The following is a 25600-nucleotide window of genomic DNA, read 5'->3' on the forward strand; positions in this document are numbered from 1 at the left end:
AGGCCGTGTCCTGGTTCCTGTGCTGAAGCGGAGGATCTCCAGTGTTTACTTCAGCTCCCTGTTTCCTGAGGCCTGCTGCCCTTCCCTTAGCAGGTTCCCTTAGCAGAGGCAGGTCTACTAGTCCTGAGGTCTGTAGCTCTCTCCTAGCACAGGCTCGCTCTGGACTCTTGCGCTGAATCACTGGTTTACCAGTGCTTCCTGGCGGTGTGCCCACTCCGGTTTGCCTACCCCTTCAAGAGACCGTACCATGGGCCAAGGTCGCTGCACGTGAAGTACCCGCTCCCGCCCTGCCACTTCTACGCTGAAGCGGAACCAACTTGACTACATTTTGCCGAAATTCCGCCTGGATAACGTTCTCCCTGATGTCTCCAATCCTGACCCTGGCTTGTCCACTTACTATGCTGCCTTCTCCAGTCCTGACCCTGCTATGTACGACGACGAACTATACATTCCGGATGCGACTACGTGGTCTCAGGTCGTGATTATAAAACCCCACCTCAGCCCCGCGGTCCGGTCCTGGTTTGTGGCGAGCACAATCGTGACAAGCAGCTGGTTAGCCCATCCAGCCAGACGGCTATTCGGCCCTCCTTTCTCCCTGTGGTGGAGCTGTAAGCAGCATCTCTTTGATGTCATCTGGGGTGGTGCCGGCAGACACTTCCCTGGGAAATTGCTCCAGCAGCCCCAGGCAGTCGTAATGCCTATCAGTGGCTTCCGCATAAGCGGCAGCTTTAGCGCGGGCCTCACACATCTCCTTCCGGCTGTGAAGGTACAGGCCTGCAGCCTAGTGCGCTCGGTCCCAGCACGGATAGCCATCCTGAATCTCCTACAGGTCACTCGTAACGACCACCGGTATCTGCATTTCGACATCAGACTTGGGTACGTGGAAGTGTCATGGGAAACCAGGCAATTACACTGTTAAACTGGGATCATTCATTGAGTAAACCAAGGAGTAAAACAAATTGTCATTTATTCCATTGAAACACATGTACACACAATGGATTACAATTATACAGAGGGAAACACATTTACTGAGCAATCTGGGCTAAAAAACTAACCTTTCCTTGCTCAAATAGACCTTAAAACAAAGTCTTTGGTTGACCTGAATGTACCCGCAAAAGTCTTGGAACTCAGCTCGGCATGCGTTACCAGACGCCACCACTGTATCTGCTCCGGAGATGCCAAAATCCCTTGACCGGGAGATAGTACCAAACGTCCTGGTAGTCTTTTCAGCTTGTAGTTCCAGCCGCGACCGCTACGTTCCATTCTGAGAACTTGGTCCCAAAAAGTGGTACATAGAAAATGTATTGTCTTGAAATTTCTGAAGCCGGCTCACGTCTATTTCTCTCAGAGCATCTTTGGTCAATTCAAACCTGCCGCTGCTTTCTTGGTGCTTAGAATCTCTCGACCTGATTGGCTGTTAGGTTTCTTATAGGATTTTGAGCCCCATTCACAAAACGCTACAGGCAATCAACGCGTGGGAATTTTCCTACTAGCTTATCACAGAGTTGCCGGTACTCTGAAGCCGGGCGGGCACTGATTTCAATTCTATTAAGGGGCATGTGCCTATCTGGCACCTCTGCCACTTAGCATTTTGAACCCCCCATTGTGCCAGGCTCTGCAGAGTCTGGGGTTGGGCAAATGGTTGCCAGATAGCCCTTATTCATGTCAGGACATGGGTACTTGAGTGTAACTCTGATACTCTGACTGCCCTAACCTCTTAGCATCTCTGAAACTTTCAAATCCAGTACCCGACCAGACACAGTGGCACCAAGCTTGGTGGCCATTTGGTCTCTCGGAGGTTGGAGATACCCCAAAGCCCTATACCGGGTCCGGGGTTTGGGGCATATACTGTGGGGGACTCCCCCTAAACCAGGGAACCCTGACTATACCTGGGAAATACAAATCCCTATGCCCCTTTTTACCTCTGGTCTGTGCTGAAGCAGGGACTCCTGGCGGTGAGTTGCAAGAACTTTTCAGGGTAGGAGTTTTGACCGGAGCATTGTGTTTCAAAGTATCCAAGAATCTTACCTGATTCCCGGGTACATCTTTGGGGTATCCTGTAACTCGGGAACCCCGCTACATAGCCACAACCTGTAAAGACTTTCTCCGTCAAACCCACCCTGAAACTCATAGCCTAGCAGTTCTTGCCTGCTGGCACTCCGGGAAAGGCAAAAACACAAAATTTCTTTTTTGTTGCATATTTTCATACAATGCCTAGCAGTACATACACGACTGCCAGGTCCAAGAGCTGACACTCTAGGAACCCACCACATGGCTCAGGGGCAACCAAGAGGTCTTGACCTTTATTAGTGTGCCTGGTTACCACCTCACCATCACAGGGAGGTCTCAGCACACATGGAGGGAGTATCGGCAGGTACCTCATAGATGTCGTCCTCCGATTCACTGACGGCGGTCACTTCTGTAGGGTTTTCCCTCTCAGAGCAGATTACCGGAGCAGTAGCAGAATGCACCTCGCAGTAGGCAGGTGGTGCTTCTCAGTGGGGCTCTGACGGTTGACTGCTTTGCACTGACATCGCGGCGGAAAGAGTAGAGCACAGCTCTGATGACGGGGTGCCAGCATTGACCATCCTACTACCACAGGATCCTCGCTGACTGGAGGCACTGCCAACGATTAAGGTACCCTGTAAACCTGAACTGATGATCCCCACATCATCGCGGAATTACTCAGTCCTCCTGTTACCTCACAGATATGCACCACATCGCACAAAAGACAATAGTAGCAGAAAGATCTAACATAGGGTGGGGGTAAAGGGGCTACACCTTTTATGTTTATTTTAGTTAAATACAGTTCAATGAACAAAATATGTCACATATACTGTACGTTGCGAATGCATTAACATTTTGAAGGACATTTCTATTGAGTTTTGTTCTTCAAATATCAACCACAGAATTATAATTATTTTTGAGGCAGGCCTTTATATTTTGAGGTTTTTTGTTGTGTTTAACAAACTGCTAAACTTGAGGAGATATATCTCACTCAAGCTTTATCATTAGGGTGCTATCACAGGATTACGCTGTATCACAGCCTGATAAATATAGTGCAGAAGAGAGAAAGTAATGTGTTCCCTTTGTAGCTTTTCTGTGAATCTTAATTCTGTGCACTGGAGCCCTTTCTGTTTGTGGGGTTGTATTGTCAATAGACTACAGCATCATTTCCCAAACTAAATGATCTTTAATTCATAAACTAGTTTTTAAAGGACACTATTTAGCTATTCTAATTTATTTGTTTGAGCTTGTACAGTATATTTTAAATGACCCTACTAAAAGTTAAGTTTCACTATGTAACACTACTCTGTTATTTAGAGTTGAATATTAATTGTATTTTTTATTTGATTATGGTTTAGTATTTACTATGTAATACATCTGAGTGTTTAGAGCAGTGTTTCCAGTCCAGATATTACTTTCTCTCTTCTACACTTTATTTATCATGCTTCAATGTAATTGAATCCTGTGATAGCATCTTCATGATACAGCTTGAGCAAGGAATATCTCTACAAGTTTAGTAGTTTGTATACCACTTTCAGGTTTTTTTCCCCGTTTCTACGTCAGATTGTTGGGATATATTTTTGATTAATAATATATTTTCATATTAAAATGGCTGGCTTTTTGTCAAAGAAAAAGGATTGTTATTAATGGAAAATGAGTTGGAGAGTATTTTCTTCTTCAATATTAGTAGTCCAATTAAAACAACAAAGAGAGATCTTAAGGGGCATTTTCAAGGATTTGATCATCTCTAGTCTACAAAATTACTAGAGAACCAATATAATACCAAGACGACTATGGGTTAACTTGTGCCCTTCCCATCACTTACAGGATGAGGATTTTTTGAAGGCTTGGGATCAGGTCCTAAACAAATCCAGTTTTCTAGTCTTGAAACATAAGGTTGAAGTACGTGCCCATGATCGGAGAGGCTAGGGCTTTGTGCATATAAGATTCTGTCATCGTTATACATATGCAGTGAAGCTCACTTTCAAGGTGTAGGTACAGATGCAGTGCTATCTAAGTTCCCTTTGGGCGAAGCTGCTGATGAACAGATCCCAATCGCAACTCTCTTGCACCCAAAAGCCTTAAAAACTGGATGCCCTGAAAGGATTAACACAGTGGGGATCCCTGCTTCTGAATGGAACTCCTGCTGTGGTTATCCTACTAGGCTGCCACCAGTCTAACCTGCGCAGAGAGATCAAAGAGAAGCAGTCCCGGGGCGTGTCCAGGACGTCAGCAAGGGTGGTCGTGTGAGAGGAGAGCTCCACAGACCCTCGTGAATAATCTCACCTAAAAGCGCTTTTCCCCCTTATTTCCACCCCTAAAATGTTGACTCTGGTCGACTAAACAAGCAGGCATGTCGAACAAACAGAAAACACAACCCACCCAGGGGGTAACGAGGTTTTTTCTCCCTCGCAAAAGAGCACGGAAGCGGCTCCTAAAATCCAAGAGGCGCTGGCTCGGCAAGCGCATGCAGCTCAAAGCACAGGCCCCGGATCGGGACAGAGTGGAGGAGACACAGAGCCCTGAAGTGAGCCTCACGCGGGAAAATATGCAGGACCTGATGACTGTAAGGAATCCGCTCCTGGCTTTGACTATAGCCTTGCAGACCTCTGCAGTTGCAAAAGCTTCCTCTGGCAAACAATGGCACATGTGCTGCTTTTCATTGCAGCTTTTGCTCTGTGATCCATCATTGGAGGAATGCTCACACACCCTTCCCCGTGATTGGATCTCCGCCCTTTATATGTTGGGCTTTGGACCTGAATCAGAGCCGAGTATAAAAAATCCTTCTCTGGACGTTACTGTCTCTGCCACAAGCCGCCCAGGCTTGTCTCCTTGTGTACTAACCTCTCTTGTTCTCATCTCTAGTTACTGAGCATCCAGAGGTCTTTTCCTGTCTCCTGTGCTGAAGCGTTGTATAGCCAGCACTGGTACCTGCTGCATTCTCCCCTAGCAGTGGATACCTTTCGTTTCCTGAGGCCTGCTGCTAATCTCCATGCAGAGGCCTGCCTTGGACTTCTGTGCTGAAGCGTTGGTTTCCCGACGCTGCCCCGCGGTGTACTTCGGCCAGCCTGCTGTCTCCCTCTGCTGAGATCGGCGTCATGGGCTGAGCCCGCTCCTCGTGCAGAGGCCACTCCCACGCTCACGCTCCTAAGCTGAAGTGGGGAACTCCTGGTTACCTGTTGCCGATTCCTTGCTACGACTACGACTACCCGGATGTCTTCTATCCCGATCCTGGTTCTGCCATCGACTGTCCTGTCTTCTCCTACCCCAACTTTAGCTTGAATAACGACGATGCTGCCTTCTTCAATCCTGACCCTGCTATGTACGACTACGAACTGCGCACTCCGGATCAGTCGGCGCGAACTAAGGTCGGTGATTATATAACCCCACCTCAGCCCCGCGGTCCGGTCCCGGTTTGTGGTGAACACAATCGTAACAATGACATCCATGCTAAACAAACTTCACATATCGATCCAAGACGATCTGAAGGCGGCCGTAACCGAGCTCAGGCAAGACATCACAGGCCTGACGGAGCACACCTCCACGCTGGAAACTAAAATGGAGGAGACCCTGCAAGCGCAAACGGCTGCGGAAGATGAAATATTCAGACTGGGCCTGGAGGTCAACAGCTTGAAAGATAGCCTGGAGGATCAAGAAAACCGTGACAGGCGTCAAAATATCAGGATCCGAGGCATACCTGAATCTGTCCTCCCTGATCAGCTGAAACCTTACCTGCTGGATTTTTTTCCTCACTCTGTGACGACCTAGACACCAAAGATCTCGAAATGAACAGAGCCCATCGCGCCCTTGGACTGCGATCTGTAGACCCAAACCGAAAAAGGGATGTTATTGCTCGCCTCCACTGATATGCAGTCAAAGGAAAACTAATGGAAGCCTGCAGAGCTAAGGAACCCATCACGTTCCAAGATGACCCTCTGCAAGTTTACAACGATCTAGCAAGAGTTACAATTAGCAGATGATGAGAGCTGAAGCCTTTGACCACGTTGTTGAGAGAATGGGATTAAATACAAATGGGGATTCCCATTTTAACTAATCGTTAACAGAAACGGAAAGTTCCATGCCATCAGACACCCCACAGAGATGACTCGACTAGCTCGGGCGGTGGGCCTGAACCCCCCTCCAGCGTGGAACTCTGATACCTCCAGGCCCCACAGACCGGAGGCTGAAGAACCACAGATCAGGGCATCGGAGAGGCTGGCTGGACAAAAACAGCAAAAGAAATAAAGAAAGGACTACTCACCTGTGTAATTTTGTTCCAAGTTACTAGTTGTATCCCATTACGCTAATGGAGGCCTAGTCACGTTGACTGAAGAAATCCTGAGAGCACAGAGAAAGCCACCTGCAGCAGGAAGAGGCACAGACCAAGAGGACAGAGGCTGCACAATATCTACACCTCAGAAGCAAGGAGCGCAGCCACCGACAAGAGGCCCTACCTCCACTCCCTTCAAGTCTACGGAAGGCAACATACTTGGGTCACTCACCGCGAGAGAGGAGGAAGATGGAACCGCCGACCCTCCCGAGTCCATACTCAAGACCCGGAGCAGCCGCCCACCTTCCGCCTGTTTAGGGGCAACAAAGAGAGGAGAGCTAAGGCCCTCAAACGACCGAGGAGGGGATTGAATGAGAGGGAGTTGTAGTCTTTTTCTCTTCCCCCATCAGCGCTACCTCTGAGGGGCACCTCAGGTGGATCCGCACGGAGCATAGGCCGATTCGGCCGAGATTGATCACTGAGGCTGGCAGCCCCACATCGAAACATCGGGTAGGAAACCCAGCATAAATGTGAGTACATTAGCCCCTTAAGCCTGGGCCCTATTGCCAAAAGGGATCACCACTCCATGAGTAACCTTTGAAGTTACAAGAGCCTAAGCGATGAACAGGAACCCAGACTGTGTATGATGGTATACTCCAGATACACCTGCAGACAAACATTGTTCCCAAAATATGACTATGGCTGAAAGTTACACCAGTTATTATAGATAACCCCTGCGTCCAAATGCTTCCCTCCCTCCCCCCCCTGTTATCCAAGCTCACTATACAAATGATTGTTATGATCACGAAGAGCAACACTGTTGGGTTTACGTAATGTATGTAGCTACTTACAAATGCTGTGTTATGGAAGATCTCCCGGCAAATTCCCTCCTCTACCCCTCCCCCCCTCCCCTCCCCCCTCCCTACCCTCCTCTCCCCCTCCCTACCCCCATCCCTCCATCCCCCCTCCATCCTCCCCCCCTCCCCCCTCCTTACGCCCCTCCCCTGAAGGCTGGCTCACAACTAGAGCTAATCTGATCCCAACACATTATAAGATGTTGAAATGGTTAAATGATTAATTCCCTGTTGCTTTCCCCACCAACCTGTCCCCCCTCATTTTTTCCCAATCCCCCCCCCCCCACCCCCTCCATTCACTGAGCAGAAATTGGCATCTGTGTTATTTATACAACAATGTTTAACCTCCAAAGCTGTTACTGACTGCGTTGCTATGCCCAACCTCCTGAACCGATATTTACTATGCCGGGATGTTCAACTCCAAGGGCTGATGTTATTTCTGTTGTGATACTTAACCTATGGGACTGGTACTAACTATGATGTTATCTACATGGTCTGATCTAACATGGGAGCTTAATACTATATACTTTGTTATCTACACTGTTATGCCTAACTTAGGGGACAGATGTAACCTATATTGTTATCCATATTGCTAAGCCCATTTTATGAGATTGACACTACCTATGCTGTTACCTATGTTAACCTGTCAACACCACAGAGCTGATATTGACATACTTGCGAGCCAGGTAGTCACGACTTGCTCTCACTGTAACTGCAGATGTTTCAGCGTAAAAACGTTGCTCTCAGCAGGCCCCAACTCTGCCCGCTGCCTCCGCCCCCTCACCTGGACCCCTCTGATGCCCACTGGTCGTCGACGCCGGAACCACCCCCGAAGGGCGCTCCAGCCCAAATGCCGGTCGCTTGAAGACCTGGCGACTTTTTGTTAGGTTCAACAATGGACCTAATCACCTCTACGCTCCATCTGCTGACCCTGTCCCAGCAGAACTTTATCCCACTCTCCTCCCTCCCTCCCCCCCTCTCGCCTCCTCAGCCTACCCGGCCGGTCTCCCGCAAAAAAATATACTTACCCTAGATGTTTGCTGGGGCACAACGATTTCTTAAATTGCAAAATCAAAACCCTTCCCAGGGGTAAAGGAGGGGTCCAAAGGTTTCACATCACAATAAAACCCAATGACTAACCTGGCCCCAATTAAAATAGTATCATTAAATGTCAAAGGCTTACAAAACAACAGGAAAAGGAGATTGTCCCTCCAAGATCTGAAAAAGTCAGGGGGTGACATCTTGTTCCTGCAGGAGACACACTTCACATCCAAAGACCCCCCAAATCTATTTAAAAAAAGTGTTCCCAATGATTTTTTTCACATCATTTAGTAGTAAAAAACGGGAGTAGCCATTCTAATCCGGCAAGGCACTCCATTCAATCATGTCATAGAACAGCGTACCCAGAGGGTAGATTTTTGGTGGTAAACGGCTCATTAGCAGGCTTGGCAGTAGACCTGGTCAATGTATATGCCCATAATGAGAACCAAACGGAATTTCTAAAAACAGTTCTCGAGGGCATTGACCCTGGATATTTGTCATCAGTGCTGGTCGGCGGAGATCTAAACATGGTCCTTAACCCCACCGAGGACAGATCATCAGCAATAGGTCGCCCCCATACAGCCCACTCCCACCACACAGGGAAAAGGTTCAGTAGGACACTAAATGAGTTCTCATTGATGGACATTTGGAGAACTCAGCACCAAGGCCAGCGGGACCACACCTTTTACTCAACTCCTCACCAGACCGATTCTCGTATAGACTAATTTCTGGTAAGCAAAAATGTTCTGGAGGCCTCTATTGAATCAGATATTGGCCCGATCACCTAGTCAGATCATGCCCCTATCACTTGACCCTCTCAGTTCCATTTGTAAAAACTACCTCCTACTCATGGAGACTAAATGATTCCTTACTGAACCATCCTGAGATAGAGAGAGAGATCAAAACCTCACTTAAGGACTACTTCTTCTTTAACTCAGGATCTGTTACTTCTCCAGCAATCCTCTGGGAGGCCCATAAGGCAGCAATCAGAGGTAAATTCATCTCTATTGCGTCCCATTAGAAAAAGGTCAAACAAAAAGTGATTAAGGAACTCATGGATAACATTACTACGCTGGAGCAAACACATAAAACTAACCCCTCAAAGAGAAGCAGTCCCTATCTCTGTCTCTCCCCGCCAGCCCTTACAGCAGATTGCACTATTTCTATTATTATTTTTAGTACATAGGATTGAAGCAGGGGGTCTCCGGAGCTGAGGTCTCATTTCAGAATTCAGAAGCAGTGACCCACACTGTTCAAATGATCTGATACACATGTAACAGTATTTCCCCCACCCTCTGGGAGTTTCCCCTGTTACCAGGTGTATGGTGCATGCTACCTGTTGGCTCACAGTATTCTGAGTTGTTCGTCAGTTGTAGTGGGGACATCTTGACAGGCTTCTGGGGTACATTACCATTGTTTATCTCTGGGTATCTCAGCGCCTCCATCTGCTGCAGGCTCCAGATGTATGGAGGCAATCTCCTACAGAAGAAACGTACTCCACTCCCCTCAGAAAGATTGCACACAAGTTAGGAGTTATAGTTAACTGGAACCGGTGTATTCCTCTGCATACACAATATTGTGCAGACTTCTGCCCAATACAGCTCAATGCAGGTCTCCAACTTCCATATGGTCCCTGGACATCCACTCCAGGTAAAGGGCCCCTGAAGCAGTCCTTACTCTTCCCTGACTCTCTATCAGGGCCAGGTGAATGGTAATCACCCTCTCTCCCCCAAGGGGAAGAGGAACATGGGATTTCAATGCATAGGCAATCCTGTGTGTTACCTGTCTCTCTCAATGGTAGAGACAACTGCCTAAATTTGATGGTGCAACCCCTAAAGTACAGTGGGAGGAAGGTACTGTTTAAGGTCTGAACCCAGGATTGGGAAGAACGCAGTCCTTGTTCCACCTCCTCCCATGTCACTCGAGGGAGCTGCTTTTGTGGGGAAAACACATGATTTGTACTGTCACTGTCTGCACTGTTACCAGGGCTTGCATGACATGGAGGGCAGACTGGTAGCCAAACCAGGCATAGCTACACATCACTTTATATTATATATTATGAGTTAAGGAAACTTAAAGCAGTGAATACAGATCTTGAGCGCAAACAATGAAACTATTAAATGAGATAAATATAGAGAATTAAAAAAATATGAGCAAGACGTAGCAAAAAACCGGAGGGATTTGTGAGGAAACTCAAAGAGCGCAAACAAAGAAAATTCAACAGGTATCCACAGGATTTTAAGAAATGCAAAATGTATAAACACCATTTTAGCTGGGCAAATCAGAGGAATAGGGACCATGTAAGTCAATCATTCACAGGGGGCGATTCACTAAGCAGTGTGCTTTTGCGCCCGATTGGGAAATATTGACTCGCCCGTTACAAAGGGAAACAAAACGTGGGATTCAGTAAGAAGTGAAGTGTATTTTGGTCTTTGCGGGCAAAGACATACCCGATCACTCAAGCTGTTTTTTGTCCCCCTGCTTTGTGCTTAAAATTCTAAAGCGTGATAGCTGATAGAAAAAAAAGCAGTCTGTGAGAATTGCAGGAATTCGCTGAGTCTCCATGCATGGCTCTTCAGGCGATCATACAGTATAAATATTGATTTGAATTCAAGTGTACATATGCAGGGGGTCTCCTGAGCTGAACCGCAATGGTTTCAGCCTCGGGGACCCCTACTTCATGAGATACAGGCCCCGTTATGGGGTGCATTTTTTTTCCACACATTCATTTCAATGTATTTATGTATGGCCCTCTAGGGTTATATATACATACAGTAAGAAGCAATGGTTGTTTTGGCAAATGCTTGCTTGTATGTATTTTAAATGTGTATTGTTTTCCCTGTTTTTAAATTTGTATGCTATTTATATTGCATATTGATGCAGTGTTCTGGCATTTGTGGTGGTGTTTTAAATTGTTTATTTCTGGCTTTTGATTGATGTTTGCCTTTTAATGTTGGATTATTTTTGGACTTTTGATTTTGAATGATGCAGTTTTGTTGGATATTTTTTTATTTATTCATGTTTTGTTGTTCTAATTGTTTATTCTGGTCTTTATTTTTGATTTGATTAATTGATTGGAGGTAATTTTGTTCTGTTTACTTCTTTATTTGTTTTTATTTTGAGATTGTTTTGAATGCATTGGATCTTGTTTTAGATTGTTTTTTTTATGTCGACCATTGACTGGCATAGTGTTAAATCATGCCCATATTATATGGGCATGATGGACCCACTGTGCCATTCAATTGATTGATTGGCATTAGTAATATGTTCATTTTGCAATGTAATGTTTTTTATTTGGGCCTGTTTTTTTTATTCCTTCACCATTTCTTGCTATAGTGGTAAATCATGCCCATATTATATGGACATGATGTACCCACTGTACCAATGAATGGGTGAACAGTGGGGGTAGTTGCCTGGGGAGGGTGGTTAGGCATCCTGGGTGGGTTAACCCCTTAATTACTATTCCGGTTACTAACCGCTAAGGTGATTAAGGGGTTAGGGGACATTAGATTAGCATTTTTGATTGTACTGTATTGTTTGTGGCAATGGAGGACATAAACGGTGATGAGGATGAATATGACCTTCATTATGGTCGCTTGGCAAGGGTGAGTGCACGTTTTATTTATTTTATTTCTGCAGCTTAATGTTTAATTTGTAATGGACAAATGCACTATTATCCATATCTGGATAATAGTAATTTTGACCATTAATGTACTGTATGTGTTAGGGGGAAGGGGGGAGAGGGGGATGTATTTATTTCAAAGTATTGGCTATTATGTTTTTTGGGCCACACGATTGGTACTGCAGGCCAGCAGGGACCCTGGACTCCTGCGGGTATCACCCAAGGGCCCCGGACTCCCGCGGGGACCACCTGAAGGCCCCAGGGACATCCTCCGGCCTGTTGTATTAATTGTGTGGTGAAACAAACGTAAACAATGATTTTATTCATGGCTCCATTTCTTTTGTGCCAGCCTTTAGCTGGTGCAAAAATCTTGCGTGCTTTTTTTTTTATTATTTCAAACTTTTTTATTGATTTTAACAGGGTTTTACAGTTTGGTCTTAGAACGACATTTTTGAAAGTATATCCTTACAACAAATTTTTTACATTTAGACAGATATGTAAAATTAAACAGATCTAACAGTATTACTTATTTTTCTGTGAACTCTTTAACAAAGGACCTTTCCTCCTGCTTTTTTGTAAAAAGATTGGGAGAGAAAAAAGGGGGGTGGGGAGGAAAATATCTCCCCTCACTACCACCCCCGACCCCGCCCGCCAGGCCCTCAGATTCAATTTTTCTTATTTTTGTATCTTGGTCCCCTCTTTGCTTTGCATCCTTTTGAATTCTGAGGCCATGGTTCCCAAATCTTATAGAATTGTTCAATTTTTTTACTTAGTTGTGCCGACAGTTTCTCCATGAGTCTGACTTCATTCACTCTTTTAATGACAGTGCGCTTAGATGGGGTATTCATTTTCTTCCAAGCTGCGGCTATGGAGCAACGTGCCGCTGTCAGGATACAGAAGACCAGTTTTCTTAGGGGTGTCTGAAGTTCTTCCATGGGCCTGGCCAACAAAAAGGTCAGTGGATCCAACTGTACCCTCAGTTCTGTAATCTCCTGAATCATACTTTAGATCATAAGCCAAAAAAATCCACCAGATATGTGCCATATCTCCTCTCAGGCCACACCTTCTCATACATAGATTGGATGTTCCTGGGAAGATATGGCTCAGCCTACTTGGAGTTAAGTACCATTGAAATAGAATTTTATATATATATTGTCTTTTGTCGTTGTACAAATTAATGTTTTAGCTACAGATTCCCAGATATCATCCCAGTTGTTTCTATCTATTTCTATATAAAGGTCCTCTGCCCATTTCAACATATAATTATGATTCTGGGTCGCCGCTGATGATGCTATCCCCGTGTATATTTCAGAAATCAGACCTCTCTGGTATTTACCCATTTCGCATTACTTTTCAAATTTTGTCAAATTGGGGAAATTTGCTCCCTGTGAGATTGCCTTCAAGAAGTGTCTGATCTGGAGGTAGCTGAAGGTCTGCAAATTCTGAGTCTGGTATTCATTTTGGAGTTCCTGATAGGACGGAATCTTACCTTTTTCTATCAGATCGGCTGCTATGTTGATGTTTAAATCTCTAAATTGTTTGAAATCCAGGGGGAAACAAATTGTTTGAAATCCAGGGGGAAACTTTGTGTTTCCAAATATGGGGGTTAATAGAGTCATAAATGAGGCAAAATGATATTTCCTTTTGTTTTTGGACCATATCTTCCGAGTGCACCTCATCGTTCCCAAGATAAGGCCACCTGCCATCATCTCTCCTCCCCATTGGGACCACAGTGCCATCGAGAGAGAGATAGTGCTCGCATAGAAGGACTGAATCCCCAGCCAGCAGCAAGATGCTGGATCGTTATTCCACATTACTACTTGTTTTAGTTGGGGCGCATGGTAATAATTAATGATATCCATGACTCCCATACCTCCACTTGCTCTTGGTGCAAGCATTATCGACCTTGCCACTCTTGGCCTTTTATATTTCCATATAAATTAATATTGTGTGCTTTTATAGTGCGATTCATTTATCATTGCTTAGTGAATTGCAATTACTACCAAAAAACAGCGTGTTTGACGTTTTTTGCCTTATCAGACAATTTTTTTTCTCATTTTTTTGGGGTGAAAAAAATGTCCTTTAAGGCCGATAAAGCACTGTTATTACGGCTTAGTGAATCGCGCAGCAGGCAGTATCGGTCTTAAAAGCCATTTATAGTACTTAAAAGCAGTAATCACTGCTTAGTGCATAGCCCCACAGAGTGGGAACACTCAGATAATGAATCTACACGTAATTACAAACAGAAACCTAGATCATACCGTAACATTGATGTAACACTGGCCTCAACACATGACACTCCACCCACTAAAACAACCTCTTATTTCGAGGACTGTACCCACAGATACAACATACCTAGGATAAAAAAAGACAAGGAGAAGAAAGATGCCCTCTAAAGAGATCAAAGGTTGTGGTACTATCGCCCATGCAGGCCAAGAGGAGAGACCAACATGTTTGCGGGTGATGATGATAAAATAAGGGTGATCAGTATATCTGACCTAACACTGAATGAACACCAGCAACATGTATTACAGAAAGGCTTGTCCTTTCCCCCTACTGTCAATTTCAAGACTTTTGAAAATGTAAAGGACATTAATCTGTTTGCATAGAAAATGCTCCTACACAAATTATTTTCTGTAAAAGACAAGCAAATATTCAGGGAATTGGGTATCAATAGTTTTTTTGAAATCTAGACAGAGAATCTACGCACCATACTCCCTATCTAGGGAAAGGGAAGAATGCTAGGTCAAGGACCTTTCACCTCATTGAAAGCTCAAAGTGATTTCACACCTTCAATAGATTTATGTGCAGAGGTAGAAACCTTTGTTTTTTTGCTAAGGAAGGATTTGGAGAAACTCCAATTTTGCCAGCACATTAAAAGTAATTTAACAGATGATGAGTAGTGAGCATTGAATGCTTTGAAGAATAATATTGTATGGAAACAAATCCAAAAGTCAGTGCTAACATGATCGACGCAAACATTCAGTATGTGAAAAAATGTTCATCAAATAAATCTGGTGCCTTGTTCAGACTCTCCTGCAGCTGGATAATTGAATCAAGCACATGAGACATATTTAGGAAAACGTATAATGAGCCACCTAGGTGTATGGCTGGCCATGACACTGGTATGAATGAGACCGAGGGGACTAACAACATTACGAAGCCCAAGGAATCTCGTCCCTCACCTGTCTGCAGCCGCTCCTGTGTTATACCACATTGGTAACTAAAACACACAGTCCACAGTCACTTTATTGAAGAAAAACTGATTGAACTTACGAATGATAGCTGAAGGAAGGCATTGCCGTGCTCCTAGTCGGGAGGTAGATTAAATACAGGAACGAAGAAGCTGGTACACTGCTCGAATTAAAGAAACGAAGGGCTGGAGGGCACAGACAAACTGAAAAAATCTTTATTCGAACAGGATAAAAAATGGAGGACTACAAAAAAAAATCCATGTTTTTTTTAAATGTCCGTTCAGAAATAATAAAAAGTCTGGAAAGACCTCTGCAAGAGCTACAAACTCTGTAAGTTCAGTCTGTCCCACCTGTATGACTACAGCTGTGTTCTAGCATATACAGAGAATATTGCAGCAATAGCGTCTCCTGAGGTCAGTGTGAAGAATTCACCTGAAAGTGCGAAATGGAGGGCAAAATGTGTAATGAACCCAGCCACATGATAGTCTCTTCAGACCTTTTGATGAGGATGTCTCTTACATGCTCCCAGAAACAATACGCAATAGAAAAATGTCTACATGTTTTGGCTGTGGTGAGCCTCACCCAGATGAGTCATGTATCAAATGTGACATCACAGGCCATATTTAAGGCCATGACGGCTCATTTGAGCCCAAGAAGGCGACATGTCATCATTGTGGATTTAACATCGGGCTATTGGATTGACAGATGAAGACAGAAGATAAAGAAATGAAAGAAAAAGTCACAGATGAAGAAAGAAGAGAATGGAAGATGAAAGATGAAAGAAAAAATAATTTTGTTACCTGGCCAGGATCTTCACCGTGGATGGCGTTGGATTGTGTTTTGCGACGTCACCGGACAAGAGCATTCTGATTCCCCAGGATTCGGAGGGCCAACGCTTCTAAAGGTAAGAGAAATTTTAAATGTATGTACTTTTATTTTTTCAGGTTTTTTCATTGGATTTTTCTTTTTTTATATTTTTCATTGCCCATTGACTGCTAATGTATTAATCTGTGCCTGTTTAGGGTACAGATAATATTGTAATAGCTAATGCATTTTATGGCAAATGCATTTCTTCCACTGACTGTTATATTTTCTATGTATTTTTGTTTAGATGAAATTGTTTTGAATTGTGATGGCTTTCATTTTTTTTCAGATTGTTTTGCGTTATTATTTAATTTCATTTAATTTAATTTCAATTTTATATTTTTCATTGCCCATTGACTGCTAATGTATTAATCTGTGTCTGTTTAGGGTACAGATAATATTGTAATAGCTAATGCATTTTATGGCAAATGCATTTCTTCCACTGACTGTTATATTTTCTATGTATTTTTGTTTAGATGAAATTGTTTTGAATTGTGATGACTTTCATTTTTTTTCAGATTGTTTTGCGTTTTTATTTAATTATGTATTTTGTTGGCTACTGGTTTAAATTGGTGTTGTCTACTGGTTGTCATTTTGGGGTTAGTGATGTGATTTATATAATTTATTGGTTGGCTAGTTGTTTTTATAAGGTAATTGATTGGCTAGTGGTTTTATTTCTTTAATTGATTGCTTGCCTTGAGGTTTTATTTAGGTAATTGATTGATTGCCTAGTACTTTTAATTTTACAGTTTGGGGGTTTAGGTGCTTGTTGTATAGGTTTTATTATTGTGTATTTTGGACATTCAGGCTTTTGTATTAGTGAATATTGACTGCTATATTAGATTATCATGCCCATATTATATGGGTATGATGTACTACTATAACAATCAATGGGTACAGGGTGTGTATAGTGGGTCTGGGGGGGTGGTTAGGCCTCCCGGGTGGGTAGCAGGGAAGGGTGGGTTAACCCCTTTATTACTATAGTGGTTATTAACCGTTAAGATGATTAAAGGGCTCGGGGCCATTAGATTGTATTTATTATGTATGCTTTCTGGCAACGGAGGACATGGACCTGCAGTATGCTGACGAGGACACCCATTATATTGGCAGGGGTAAGTAGAATGTTTTTTATTTACTTTATTTGTGCTGGCTGGCTAATGTTGTGTTTATTAATTGGCAAATAATTTATTATCCATATCTGGATAATAGTTATTTTGCCCATTACTGTACGTTATGTGTTTGGTGGTGGTGGTGGGGTTGTATTTATTGAAATGTAGGTCATGTTTATTTTGTGGAAATGCTACCACAGGCCAGCGGGGACCCACGGGGACCACCCGAGGACCCACAGATGCCCACAGGGACAACCTGTGGACCCATGGACACCTGCAGGGATTAACTGGGGGCCCCATAGTTATGAAACCAGGAGGTCCCAAGGACACCCATGGGGACCACCCGAGGGCCCCCAGACACCCATAGGAACCACATGGTGGCCCCAGACACCCATTGGGATGACCCGGGGACCCAGAGACACCCGCAGGGACCACCTGGAGGCCAACTGAGCCAAGCGGGGACCACATGAGGGCCCCAGAAAAACGTGGGAACCCCCTGGCATGCACTGTGAGGGCTACAGATACCAGTGGGGACTACGCTGGCCTGTGGTATTAATCCTGTGTCTATAAAAATAAATATTGGTTTTATGTGGGGGCACAGGGGGGGTTGTGTATTGGTGCTTACTACATATTTGAATTTAAATGTATGACAAGTGTAGATGAGCAGGGGTTCTCCGGAGAAGACCCGCATTGGCTTCAGGTCCGGGGACCCCCACTTCCCGAGATACAGACTCTGTAGGGGGTGCCGGTATCTCCTATGCATGTAATTGTCCTGTGTCACGTGATCGGGACATTTCCATGCATAGGAGATTCTGGCACCCCATAACTGGGCCTGTATTTCAGAAATTCTAAAATGAAATCGGACATTTTATCGTGGCTTTTTTCCTGCGACCACGTCTCTGTCAGTTTTCTGCCGCTGGACACCAAGTCGCTCTCAGTTTTGCCTATAATGTAAGTTAATATAATGGGTTTTAGCGGTTAGGGAAGGGGGTAAAGGAGTGGGTTAAGGATAAGGGTTTTAGAGTAAGGTATTAAGTTATTAAGTTAGGTTGTAGTGTTAGTATTAGGGGTTAAGATTAGAGGGTTTTAGGGTAAGGGGTGAGGTTAGGAGAGATGTCCCGGCGGCAAGGTGAATGGGGGCTAAACACCGACGGTGACTTGGTCGCGGCAAAAGTGCCGTGTTGAAATGCCCCAGACCGTTTTAAAATGTGCTACTATGGTCTAAATAATCAAGGTCTTCCTCTCTACTGTCTCTTCTGGCTGTGGATCATTTTTATGCCATGGGTTTATTGAAAATTGACTCATATCTGAAATGATAAACAGACTCTAGGCAAGGTACCTACTGGTCTACTGTGAAACAGTTCTTAAGACATCCCACCTGAAATCTTTCAACAACGGATTTCAACAACATTTTAAGCAAGCAACCGGTGACTGTTATATTGACTGTTTTACTCATTTAGCTCTGCTATATCCTTATAACAGATGTTAATGCCGAAAAGATCATGGTCTGCTTATTATACAGAGTGATGATAGAAGGTCAATTATAAATCATTTGACCACAAAGTCTAACTAGTTTCAGTGAGTGACCAAAAGAAAACGTAAAACATTTAAACTTTAAGAAAAACATTATAACTCTTTTGAGGAGGTTTCACTGGATGTCAGGACCCAGTTTGGGTACTTTATATTAGCAATTTTGGGTGGGATTGCTGCTTTAACATTATCAATTTCTTAACAATAACACATTCTTCTTCTTGAATATATACAACAACAAAAAACAAGGTGGCGGAACTTCGGCTTTAATAATAAATACATTGTCATGGAATTCTGTTATCAATATTACCACTGAAAAACACAGTACAAAATATCCTGAAGAAAAGGAACAGCTTTGCTAGGCTTAACGTTTGTTTTTCCCAATTGGATATTACAATACAATTTATCTTTCAGCACTAAAATCGTACAGTTCCTCAATGGAATTTTCCTGCCTTTCAGCAAACAACTATAGTATATTCATAACAATGATGATTGGATGAACAAAAAATAAAAGGACCAAATAAGAATTTAAAATAAGAAACATACAAAAACAAAATCTTGATTTTCACTTAAGCCTTAAGTCAAGAATTTGCCAGCTAATGTAAAAGTATAGAGATGAGGATGAGTGAAAAGATATTTGTTAACACATAAGTTACCAGTTCATATTTATTTCCCCTCTTCCTACTATTCTTCGGGTACTGCCAAATTCCATTGGCTTTTAAATGGTACAGATGTAGCGTCATTATTACCCCTGTTAACACTAATTAATGCAAGAAATAGCACAGACGATATCGTGTGTGAAAGAGATAACGTACCAGTTACCACTGCTGTCAATGTTGCTTCTGTATTTATTGAGATTAATATTGCAGTAGCATTTACGCAGATGTAGCCAGGTCCCCCCTTGCGTACTCACTCCCTCCTTCTGTTACGCGAGCCGCGCGTTGTTGTAGTTGCGGCCGGTTGCCAGGGACGCGGTCGGGCCGGTTGCCGGGGACGCGAGCGGGCCGGTTGCCGGGGACGCGGTCAGGCCGGTTGCCGGGGATGCGAGCGGGCCGGTTGCCGAGGCCGCGATCGCGTTGCTGGGGTCTCGGCGGTCCGTGGAGTAGGACACCGCCATTAGAAGATAGCTCGCGCATGCGCAGTTAGAGCAGGTGTGGGAGAACGCCAGTCAGCTCGCGCATGCGCAGAGGTAAGCCCGCGAAGCCCTAGCCTACTAGGGAAGGTATTGGCCAGGGACTACAGATCCCATGAGCCTTAGGGAACCCCATGTGACGCCAGGGAGCCAATAGGGCTGCAGGAGCTCCCTGCTTGCAGGGAATGGATACATTTCGCGGGGTTTTGCACACAGCAGTTGGTGACTGAAGCAGCTAGGGGAAGGAGGTAGGGTGCAGGGGTCAGTGACCCTCTGCACTAGGCCAGCAATCCTCTAGGCCCCAGACAGCCCTGAGTCATCCTAGCTGAGTATTGTAGGGACAGGCCCTAGGTTAGGGACCCTGCCCCATTATCTATTGGCTAGTAGTGTACCATGAACATTGATCGGTTGCTAAGAGGGAGCTGGACTATCTCCACAGAGACCAAGCTAGCAGTCACTGCGGCCTGCTGGCAGCAGACAGATCCTCGCCAAGGTACAGACGGTGTGGAGCTGCGGTGATATTATCCACGCCGGAGTTCACCCCACGCGTAGGAGGATATCCCGGCGGATCCAACCCCAGGGGTATAGCAGCACCCGTGGCTGGAGCCCAGGCAGGTAACCCACAAACTCATGTGCACCAACAAGGCCTATCACTAGACATAGTGGCTGCGCAGTCACACACACATATTGGTATATGACTTGGGAGTGCGAGACATTGGGTTGGGGTTACTGGACACAGGGTGGGATCACTCTTTGGAAGGTTAGTGTCTGCCGTGACGCATAAGGTTAGCGTCCTCCGTGACGCCTATGTGTTAGCGTCCGCCGAGGCGCCTAAGGTGGTAGCGTCCGCCGCGACGCATAGAGTGTGGGCTACTGCTGTAGGGCAAGTTAGCGTCCGGCGAGACGCCGTGGTCAGGTTGCCCTTAGCGAGGGACACCTGTTGTTATGTGTTGATGTTGTATTCCTTCTATGCATGGTAGTAAAGGTATTAGTCATTATCAATTCCCTTGTACGTGGTTATTGATTGTCCTGCGAGGAACCCCTCCCCCTCTGGTGGGAGCCATCGCAGGTGGAGGCACTGCACCTATTGTAAGTGGATGTCCATAGTATTGTATTGCCCCAGGTTCCCCGTGGCGGAAGCTCAGCCCTCCTGGTTGCAAAACAGGTACAGCACCACCCTGATAAGTAGTCAGATACACCTACCCACCTAAATCTCACTTAGGGTGGGGGTAATAGGGCTACATTTGGAGGCGCTGCTGAGATCCTCAGACCTGGGGTGCCCTATTCAAAACAGTATCACCAAAGATCAGCAACATGGTAATTCCCTCACGTCAAGAGGTCCACGCGTGGGCTACCACCGTCCGTGAACCACCTAAACACGTTGTGGCCGTAGGGAACATCCCGGCGTTAGTGGTAGAAACTGACATCCGGGACTCACTGAGAAAGCTCTTAGGGCCAGATAAAATATGGTACCGTGGCCGGGTGTTCAACTCTACTTGTCATTGGAGCGCCCTATTATTCACCGTGGGGCGGGACATATGCCCAGAAGCGGCCCCAAACACTCTAGTAGCCCCCGAGTGCCCGCCAGAAGGATACCCCCTTATATACTCGGACTTACCAGTAATAAGGGAAATGTTTTCACTAAGAGCCTCTCCTCAAGATCCAGACGAACCGTCCACCAGTACCTGGACACCACTGGCACCCGTGTCAAGTACCCCAAACCGGGGTGACCGTCCCCAACCCAAAGTCTCCTTTACCCCAAGCGCCCTCATGGAAGCCAATAGGTGGGCTGACAGTCCGCCCTCTCTACCCAACCCCGTACCCCGCGAGGTACACCCCAGGCATACCAGAGAGAGGGTAACGAACTAAGGTTCCATAATGGGGGTGACGCTACCTCAATTCGTAGAAGCTTTCACCCTGGCCTCCCAGTTCCAAGGCTACCGGAAACTTAAGGCCTTCTCGGGAGTACTTCCAATACCCCAGGGGGAGGAGGGAATAGACCTTTGGAGGGAGAATGCAGTAAAGGTCGTAGAGGAATGGTCGTGCACTGACAATGTAAAGCGGCAGCGTATCATGGAATGTCTTCGGCCTCCCGCCTCTACCATTGTGACCATCCAGAGGGACCAACATCCCGAGTTGACGGCGTTGGAAATGGTGGCGTTCCTGTTGGAACGTACGGGCTAGCAGAAGACGAAGGAGCGATCTGGACAAAGTACTTCCATCTTTATCAGAAGGAGGGAGAGGACTTGTCGGCTTTTATTCACCACCTACAGCTGGTCTTGGGAACCCTCCTCAATCGTAAGCTGATTCCCGCCTCTGGGATGGATGAAGCGCTCCATAAGCAGTATCTGCGGGGATCAAGCCCCACTCACCCCATAGCCAACATGCTCCGCAGCAAGATAATGGATGGGGGCCCCTATAAGTTCACTGAGTTGCTGCGGCAAGTGAAACTACAGGAGGCTCATGTTATGCTACACTCAACCGCTAAACCTAAGAGCCCCTCTGCCTCCAAAGGAAAGGGCTCTACAGAAAAGAAGGAAGAGTCTGCTGCCTCGTCCAAGGGGTACAAACCAAGACCCCCCGACCGACCACCTTCCCCGTCCCTGAGTCGTCCAGAAAGCCGCCCGGTTGTATGCTATAACTGCGGTAAGAAGGGTCACGTCCTCCGTAACTGTCCAGAAAGAGAAGGTCATCCAGAGGAACACCTATGGCAGAAGCTGACCCCGAACTCCCTCATTCTGGAACCATGGATGCCCCTTCTGACGCTGGCCCCAGTGATGACGCCTCACCCTGTGAAGCTTACAGTCAAGTGGGCCCTGCGGCCATCGTGCCCGTGGTACTGGAAGGGATATACGCATCGGCCCTATTGGACACAGGGTCACAAGTAACCATAATATATCGCAAGTTCTATGACCAGCACCTTCAACACTGCCCCCTGAGGCCGGCCGAACATATGAAGGTTAGGGGGTTAAGTAATGAAGACTACCCCATCGATGGGATTGTAAGGGTCCAGCTGGAAATACTCCAACTGAACACCGGCAAGAAGCACCCCATGCAGGTAGCGGCCATGGTATGCCCGGAGCCCCAAGACCATTGCAAGTACCCAATCATCTTGGGAACCAATGCGGACATAGTACAAGCTATAATCCGAGCCTACTTGAAAGAGACCAACGAATTGCCGCTAGCCGATTCGCTCCTAGACCCCATCTTACGAGAAGAGTGCCACCGGGTATATGCCTTGGAGCGTCATGGGGACCTCTACAATCGTCAACGCGGACTGACGACCATATTACCAGGGGGAGTGCAAAAGATGGCCATCTGGTGTTGTTATCCCGACCGAGACGAGAACGACCAACTGTTCTCGCTGGAGAGTGCGCCTGAAGAAGAGGAGGTTCATAGAGGGTATAGAGTACTACCCGAAGTGAGGGAATGGACGACTAAGATCCCTCTTCGAACCTACGTGTATGTGCAGAATCTCTCCCCCTTTCCGATCGAATTTGATGTCGATCAGAAGTTGGGATGCATATATCCGGTCAGCCCGGTGGGAGCCACGCCTCAGGTGAAGGCGGTGGCCGCACATGAGCGGGTAGTCGATCTGGACTTCAACTTCGGCGAGTCGACGCTGTCTACCGAGTGGAAAGAACTGTTGACCACTCAGCTGCTTCAACGACGACATGTGTTCTCCACGAGCGAGATGGATGTGGGGTGCAGCCGCAGTGCCCAACATACCATTCGAATGAGTGATGCCACTTCGTTCTGGGAACGTTCTCGTCGCATCGCCCCTCGGGATGTGGACGATGTGAGGAACGCCATACAAGACATGGAAACCGCTGGGATTGTGACGGAATCTCGAGGACCTTACGCGTCACCCATAGTGGTGGTGTGGAAAAATAACGGGTCCGTACGACTGTGTGTCGACTATCGAACTCTGAACAATCGCACGATCCCGGATCAGTACAACCTTCCGCGCATTGAAGAGATCCTGAATGCGCTGAATGGAAGTCACTGGTTTAGCGTGCTCGATCTCCGATCGGGGTACTATCAGGTGCCTATGAATGCGGAAGACCAGGAGAAAACAGCTTTCGTCTGCCCCCTGGAATTCTATCAATTTACCCGTATGCCCCAAGGTATATGTGGGGCGCCTGCTACGTTCCAAAGGTTGATGGAAAAGACTATCTGGGACATGATTCCACGGGAGTGTCTGGTATACCTGGATGATATTATTGTCTTCGGAAGGACTCTGGAAGAGCATGAAGAGCGATTGTGTAAGGTGATCGACCGTCTGGGGAACGAAGGTTTGAAATTATCCCTAGACAAGTGCCGATTTTGCCATACCTCGTTGACCTACGTGGGGCACATAGTGTCCGCCAGAGGGATCGCCACCGACCCTGCCAAGGTAGAGGCCATAGTGAACTGGCCTCGCCCAGAGAACGTCACAGAGTTGCGATCCTTCCTGGGGTTCTGTGGGTATTACCGCCGCTTCGTGGAAGGGTACTCGAGCAAGGCTAAACCCCTGAACAATCTGTTGAAAATATACCCTTCAGAGACCGGGAAGAAGGCTGTATCGGCCCGCCAACCGTTCGGTGACAAATGGACATCAGAGTGTGAGCAGGCCTTCCTGAAACTGAAGAAGTGTCTGACCGAAGCGCCCGTGCTTGCATATGCGGATTCCGAACAGCCATACGTCCTGCATGTGGATGCCAGTCTAAATGGACTAGGCGCCGTCCTGCACCAGAAGCACCCAGAGGGTCTGCGGCCTGTAGCTTACATCAGCCACAGCTTGACACCCAGTGAGCAGAGGTACCCCGTCCACAAGTTGGAGTTTCTGGCTCTCAAGTGGGCTATCACCGAGAAGCTCCACCATTACCTGTACGGTGTCACCTTCGAGGTAAGGACGGATAACAATCCCCTCACATACATCAATACGTCGGTCAAATTAGATGCAGCAGGCCACCGATGGCAGGCCGCTCTCAGCAACTACAGCTTCTCCTTGAAGTATAAGCCGGGACCATTGAATATCGGGGCGGACGCCCTCTCCCGAAGTCCAGGACTACTTGCTACCCCAGATGATGAGGAATGGGAAGAACTCCCAGGACACGGAGTGCGGGCTATGTGTAAAACTGCCGCCATAGTTAATGACCAAGTGGCCTTCTCAGAATTATGAGTGGCCGATTCCTTGGGATGCCAGTCGCAGGCTGTCCCAGCTGCCTACTTCGACCCAAAAGGGATGCACCTCACGCACGACAAGGTGTTCCGGTGGAAAGATCTGGTAGACTACCAAATACGAGATCCGGTCGTTAGTATCATCCGGCACGCCGTTGAAAAGAAGAACCCAGCCCTTCTGAAACGCGCGCCCAATGACTTGGTGGCCTTGCTCATGCGGGAATGGGACAAATTCGAAATAGACAATTGCTTGCTCTATCGGGTGGTGCAATACCACAACCACCCGGATAGGCAACACTAGTCCTCCCTAAGAACTTACAATAACTGGTGTTGAAGTCCCTACATGATGATCATGGACATCTTGGTATTGACAAGACTTTTGGGTTAGTCAGAGATCGATTTTTCTGGCCCAAGATGCGAGAGGCCGTTGAACATCACTGTCGCCGCTGTACTAGGTGTATTCAGCGCAAGACCCTACCTACCCGAGCCACCCCCATGGGCCATCTAAAAAGTTCTGGTCCTATGGGAAGAACTCCCAGGACACGGAGTGCGGGCTATGTGTAAAACTGCCGCCATAGTTAATGACCAAGTGGCCTTCTCAGAATTATGAGTGGCCGATTCCTTGGGATGCCAGTCGCAGGCTGTCCCAGCTGCCTACTTCGACCCAAAAGGGATGCACCTCACGCACGACAAGGTGTTCCGGTGGAAAGATCTGGTAGACTACCAAATACGAGATCCGGTCGTTAGTATCATCCGGCACGCCGTTGAAAAGAAGAACCCAGCCCTTCTGAAACGCGCGCCCAATGACTTGGTG

This window comes from Ascaphus truei, chromosome 1, assembly GCF_040206685.1.
Source record: "Ascaphus truei isolate aAscTru1 chromosome 1, aAscTru1.hap1, whole genome shotgun sequence".
Taxonomy (NCBI): domain Eukaryota; kingdom Metazoa; phylum Chordata; class Amphibia; order Anura; family Ascaphidae; genus Ascaphus; species Ascaphus truei.